This window comes from Dipodomys ordii, unplaced genomic scaffold (assembly GCF_000151885.1).
Source record: "Dipodomys ordii isolate 6190 unplaced genomic scaffold, Dord_2.0 Scaffold9, whole genome shotgun sequence".
Classification (NCBI taxonomy): domain Eukaryota; kingdom Metazoa; phylum Chordata; class Mammalia; order Rodentia; family Heteromyidae; genus Dipodomys; species Dipodomys ordii.
In genome coordinates this window covers 2,346,145-2,352,906 of record NW_012267225.1, presented here as the reverse complement: position 1 = coordinate 2,352,906, position 6,762 = coordinate 2,346,145, and the positions used below count along the sequence as shown (strand labels likewise).

General features: G+C 50.3%; 1 protein-coding gene across 4 annotated transcripts in view; it reads left to right on the top strand.

The window, feature by feature from the left end:
- The window catches only part of Pfkfb3 (6-phosphofructo-2-kinase/fructose-2,6-biphosphatase 3), a 69,093-nt gene that overhangs the window by 39,754 nt on the left and 22,577 nt on the right, over positions 1 to 6,762 (top strand). The window lies entirely within an intron of this gene.

Sequence of the window (6,762 nt, the reverse complement as noted above, 5' to 3'; positions counted from 1 at the left end):
GCCGTCCGCCCGCCCGCTTCCCCGCCCCTCTCCTCTCCTCTCCTCTCCCTCCTCCCTCATCTCTGCACCTCTCTGCACGCCCATCTGCCCTCACGAGTCACACGTTCCGCACCCGTCTGCACGCCCATCTCCCCTGGCTCCTGTTGCACACATTTGTGCACCTCTGCACGCACGTTCATCTCTCCTCTCGCTTCGCACACATCGGATTCTTTTTTTTTTTGAATATTTTATCATGTTTAAGTAGTTGCACCGAGGAATTGGCATTCAACAAAGCGGGTTATGGATACAGTGGGTCCTTATCACCGTCACCCTTGATTTTCACCTCTCCCAACCCACCCCCTTCACTTCAGATTCGTGTCCCCCCCCTTTCTACTCGATCTCTCCATGCTTTCTCGCTGTCTGCCCGTGGTTCGTGACCCCCACTTTCCTATCGGTGAATCCCCACCTTCCTCTCCTATTCCGGGGGCTGCAGGTGCGTCTGGGGTTGGGGACGAGCCGAGGGCGACCCGGATCACGCTTCCTCTGTCGACTTTGCATGGGGGTGTGTGTGGACAGGCCGAGGGTGGGTGATTGCACGGTCAGTGGCATTTCACACGTGCGCTCACACTCCCCGGACTCCGGATTCGCTGGCAGTGCGCCCGTGGTGCTCTGTCCAAAGTGGGTTCCCGCTTCAGATGCAGCGCCGCCTCTGGAAAGGGCGATTGGAGGGGCCAGGCGCCCGTAGGGTGGTCAGTGGTACGGTGCCAAGTGCGGGTCTGCCGTCTGAGGAGCCACCTCGGACCCCAGGTTTAAACCCTGGGAGGAGCCTGTGGGCATGGGGCGCACCTGTATGCCTGCCAGGTGGCCGGCTAGGGTTTTCTCCACTGCCACGTTTCCCTGGATGGCCACCTCGGGATGGGACACTCGCCTGGAGATGGGCCAGCTCTGAGTCACCGGCTGCCCTGCGCAGACCTGTCCCAGCCTCCGGGGCGGGGCGCCCTCGGGGCCCTGTGCTGGACCCCAGGGTCTGGGGGGAAGCAGCCACTAGGAGGAGTCTTGTTCTCCCTCCCTTCCTGGCTAAGTGGCCAGTGGTAGATGGCTTGGCAGGTGTGCCGCTGGTTCCCTAGAGAACGTTGAGAGGCATCTGCTAAATGCAGGGGAGGGGGGGGGGAGATTCTGGTTGTCTTTTACTTTGTTTTCATAAGAATACCTCAGCCAATGATTGGAGTGGTAGCTTATGTCTGTAATCCCAGCACTGAGTCAGGACACTCTGGTGAGTTTGAGGCCAGACCTCAGAAGATCCTGTCTCACAATTAAATGAAGATTGAAGAAAATAAAATGATAGCTCTCACCCAGGGGGATTTGGGCATGACCAGGTCTAGCGTATGTCTCTTTTGGACTTTTGAATTAAACCAATATTTTGTACAGGGCACTTCATAAACTTTAGTGGGGCCCCTAATGCTTTTTTTGTGTGTCTGATTGTATGATGTACCCCCCCCCCAGCCCCAAGTTTGGTCTGAGATGAATGTCCCAAGTTTCTTCAGGGTCACAGAGTTTGGTTAGTGTGGCTCAGCAGTGATTTAGAGGGACAGCAGCTTCCACCTCGCCTTCTCCCCAAGGCTTCACAAACCGGTCCATTAGACTCCACAAAGCCCAGGCTTCTCACGAAGCCACACGTTTCTCACGAAGCCAAGAGATTTTGCAAGGAATGGCTGCAAGAACCATTCAGAGCTTTGGGAGAGGAGAGGTGTGGTGTGTGTACCTAAACCTAAGTAAGCTCTCTGGGCCTGGCCCGCCCCTCCGGGAAGCCTGCTGTGTGACTCTGGGGTGTGGGCTCAGATACATTCCTTCTTAGAAAAGTCTCCACATCTGGGCACTGATTACGCACGTGTTCAGGTGGTGACTGTCGGCTTATATGGCTCCATTGGACTCTTATCGGAATGCCAAAAAGTACATTTCTTCTCTAATGACATTTGGAATCATGCACGAGTTTACTTTTTCCTAAATCTGTTACAGTCCTGATACCCTGACTCCTGAGGCTTACCACCAAGGGGGCGGGGTTCCTGCCAAATACAAGCAAATACTAGGAACAGTGGGAGATCAACCCAGATGTGGGGATGGAGATACTTGTGCCTCTGGGTTAAGTGTTCCTCCACCAACATGGCGGTGGGTGCTTCTTTCAAATCAGTGCTTGCATCAATTGGAATCATGACTCCAGGTCATTAGACATACTGAATGTGTGAATCAGCTTAGCTGACGAGACAGATGTGAGTTCTGGGCTAGCAAGAGTTGGTTCTGCTTCTGTTCAGTAATTTTTTTTGGGGGGGGGGCCCGGTTGTGAGGCCTGAACTCTGGGCCTGGGCACTGTCCCTAAGCTCTTCAGCTCAAGGCTAGCACTCTACCACTTGAGCCACAGCGCCACTTCCGGCTTTTTTTTTCTTATGTGGTGCTGAGGAATGGAACCCAGGGCCTCGAGCATGCAAGGCAAGTGCTCTACCACTAAGCCACCTTCCGAGCCCAGTAATTTTTTTTAAAAACTAAACATTGGAAGCCTTCCAACTTAATCTGAGTTACTAACCACTCAGAACCTCAGTTTCCTCTTCTGTAAAGAAGGTTACATGGCGGGGTGCTAGTGGCTCACGCCTGTAATCCTAGCTACGCAGGAGGCTGAGATCTGAGGATCAAGATTCAAAACCAGCTCAGGCAGGAAAGTCCATGAGACTCTTATCTCCAATTAGCCACCAGAAAACCAAAAGTGGCACTGTAGCTCAAGTGTTAGGTAGAGTGTGGAAGAGTGCCAGGCCCAGAGTTCAAGCCCCAGGGACGGACCAAAAAAAAAAAAAGTTTATGTTTCTACAGGCTTAATGAGTGTATGGAATAGGGGTTGGGGAAGAGGGTGAAGGAAGGAAGGTAGTATCCTGGATCCTCTCCTTTCTCAATATGATGGGTCCTCAAAAGTGCACCGGAACTTGACAGGCATTGGATAAAAGGTGACATGGGGTGACTATGTGGTCTCAAAGTATGTTAGGTACATGTACAGAAAATGTCTTAATGAAACCCGTTAGCGTGTGCAGTTTTCTTTTCTTTTCTTTTTTTTTTGAGGCTGGGTCTCTAAAGTAGCCCAGGCTAGCCTCAAACTTATAATCCTCCTAACTTTTAACCTCTGTTGGGCTGGGATTACTGTGCTACTACATCGAGTTGCTATTTTATATAACTAACATATGCTAATTGAAAAAAGGATTAAAAAGTTGCCGTTCCCCCTTGGAGCAAAGGAGGTAACTGATATGAGTCAGTGCAGAGTTGTCTTAAAAAGTAGATACAAAAACAGTATCTTAAAGCACCAAGTGCTTAACAAAATTGTTAATCTCCAAAATACGGGAGAGTAAGATAACTATTTTTGTTTAGGATTTAATGCCTGGGATTGGTTGCATGTGAAGGAAGGTGGATGTGTCACATCAGATAGGAAGATTTTCTCGTGAGAGTTAATAGACACCGATAGTTCTCTAATTTAGGGGAGAAGGATGGTTGTTCCAGAGAATTACCTCTGAAGTCTTTGTGCCCTACAAATTGTAGCAGGGACTCTCAGCGAGGATTGTACCTTCGAATAATTTGCGTGAGATTTGGAAAAGCAAAATCTGTACTCACCGAGTTAGAATTACCCCTGGTGGGACTCACATACACTGTTATTATGTTTTAAAAAGTTTCTAATTTCAGCCAGCAGTACCACTCGCTTAAGGAAAAGACATTTGAGAGGATTCCACAGGAGAACTAAGCCCGTGATGCTTTTGCCGTGAGCCTCCAAAAGAGAGGTAGCCAAGATGGCTGGTCCCCACGAAGGGCAGTACAGTAAGCGGTTCCAGTGACTTGTGTCACGGTTCATTTCCACACCAGTGCCTGTGTGAACTGTCCCCTCATTGTACAGAAAGGAAGACAAAACCTCAGAGAGATTAACTTGTCCAAGGCCCAAGGAGGTGATGGCCAGGCTTTGAACTCTTGTGTAAGGGACTCCAGGCTGCACACTTCATACTGTGCTATTGTATTGCCTTTCAGTTGTCAGTGAGTCACTGAAATGCTTCTTCCTGGTGTTGCTGGCAGAGATTACACGGGGCTGGCCTTCCAGGCACCAAAGATGATCAGTCTACCAATGCAGAAGAGCTTTTGATAAAAAAAGTCTATGGTCTACATTCTCCCCCTCCCATCCCCTCCCCCCCACTTTGCCCCTGTAATCTCAGGCCTGGCTCACTTCCTATTACTGTCAGCAGTCTTGGAGGGCACTGTAAGCTGATCCAATGATACTGGGAGAGAAGTGTGAGTCAAGTAGCAGCTATATGATTCTGCCTAGCTGTCTGTGCTGGTGTTTCTTGCATTCTGGTCTCCTAAGGACCAGGAAAGTTAAGCCTGTTTTCCAGAGAGATCTTAGGGTGGCAATGTTTCTGTATAGCTTTATTTTGCCCTTGTCTTGGGGGGGGGAATATTCAGGTAGGGATAGGGATAACCAGGTTTTGGAGACATTTGAGATATGCTGAGAGTTTAATAAACGGGCTGGGAGTGGTAGTGCACTTCTGTGATCTGGAGGCTGAGGTAGGAAGATAGAGTTACATGACACACTAGGAATGTGGCTCAGTGGTAGAATGCTTGGGTAGCATGCATGAAGTCCTGGGTTCGATTCCTCAGTACCACACAGACAGAAAAAGCCAGAAATGGCTCTGTGGCTCAAGTGGTAGAGTGCTAGCCTTGAGCAAAAGACGCTCAGGGACAGCACCCAGGCCATGAGTTCAAGCACTAGGACTGATTAAAAAAAAAAGAGTTGTACAACTTGGGAAACAGCCCCCCCTCCCAGGGGTGGTAAGGGTGATGAAAGAATAAAAAGTTGATTTGATCCCTAGGCCCAAAAGATACAAAGAAAGGTACAGTTTCTGGTACTCGTCCAAATCTGAGCCTATGGGTAGAGTGGTGTCTGCTTCTCCCACTAAAGGGAGTAATGGTTTGTTTGGGTTTGAAATTCAGCCTGAACTTTGGTCTGAAGGAATTAACTCTGCTGTTTATGGATTTGTTTGTTTTCTCCCTCCCCAAATGTCTTCTGTCAGAGGAGATTTGCTCCTGTGATTAGTGGCTGGACTTAATCCCCGATTTGATAGCCCAGTCAGCTGCTGCCTGGGCTCCAGGGCCTGGTTCCAACCAGAGCCTGGCATATGCGTGCACATTTGTGTCTGAGTCTGACTCTGGGTGTGTCTGCATATTCTCAGGAGTAGTGGCTTGGGGTCACGGAGACCCCAGAGAGGTGGGGAAATGAAGGGGGAGGACGACTGTGGCCAGTGGGTGGGTGGGTTTTGTTCCAGACACAAGTGATCTGACTTGAGTCGTCCCTGTCACTTACATGCAAGCTCTTCTGCCGCTGCTAAAAGAGCATCCTGGACACCTTTGGGCGTGCCGTGCTCAGGAAAAATGCTTGACTCCAGGGGCCTCCAGCCCCTTGGGGATTGTTCCCACCAGCTGCTGCTTATCGCTAGTGAGGTGGAGGGGCGGGCCGAGATAAGTTTCTGTTTTCTAGGAATCTGTCTTTCTAGGCCTCTGGATGTCAGAGATAGGGAAGGCTTTGTGTGGCCTCTGACAGTTGGCCTCCAGAAAGCCCCACTTCTTCCTCTTCCTCACCTGGGTGCTGACCTCTGCCTCTCACGCCCGCGCCACGCAACCCCAGCCTGCCCATCTGGAAAGCAGAGCCCAGAATGCACTGTGGTGTTTGGGAGATTATTCACTTTGGTTTGGGATCATGGTTGATGTCCATATTAGGCCTACAGGTATCCTTTCTTTTCCCCTCTCTCCCTCCCTTCCTCCCTTCCTCCTTCTCTCTCTCTCTTTCTCTTTCTTTCTTTCTTTCTCTCTCTCTTTCTTTCCTCTCTTCTTTCCCCTTCCTTCCTCCCTTTCTCCCTTCCTCCCTCCCTCACTCCCCCCCCCTTTCTGTTGAACTCAGGACCTGGCGCTGTCCATGAGCTCTTTTACTCAAGCCTAGTATTCTACCACTTTAAGCCCTTAGTGCCACTTCCTGTTTTCTGGTGGTTAATTATGATCTCAGCCTCCCGAGTAGCTGGGCTTACAGGTGTGAGCCACAGGTGCAGGGCTAGAGGTGCTTTTTCTAATCATGTGCAGGCACTGATAGCATCATCACCCAACCAAGGTGGTGGCAGTCCCCTCTCCCTGCCTGGGCAGCCTTAGGCTCCTCCTTGAGGCCTAGCCTCTGTCCAGATCTGACATCTGCCTGGATTGGCCATATGGCCCCAGCTTCAGAAGTGATGACGGCTGCCGGGGTGGAGTAGGCAGGTGGCCTCTGGCATGCGATCTCCTTTGTCACTAGGATTCAGTAGTCGCCTGAGAGTCTCACACAGCCTAGGAAAGAAATACTGGGCCTTCAGTTTCTAGGACTAGCTGCTTTTGTCAGCTTTCTGAAAACCTTGGCCCCGGGTACTTTGTTTTACTGAGGTTCTCAGGAATATGGGTCACTCATTCAAATGTGGAGACCCAGAGGGAATTCAAAGTCAAGGACATCTCTGCTAGAGCTAGCAGAGATCAGTGGCCAGCAATCCCCTAGGTAGACCTGACACCCTTCAGAATGGGGCAGCAAAGTGGAGGGGGCCGGAGGATCGGGAAAGAATGTGAGCAGTTCGAGGATGAGGGTGTTCACCTGTCCCCTCCCTCCCTCCATAGGGTCTGGGGTTCTGGGTCTCTCATCTACTTTCTTTTCATACTTTTAAGAATTAGCTTTTAAAATTATTTTAAAATTTATTT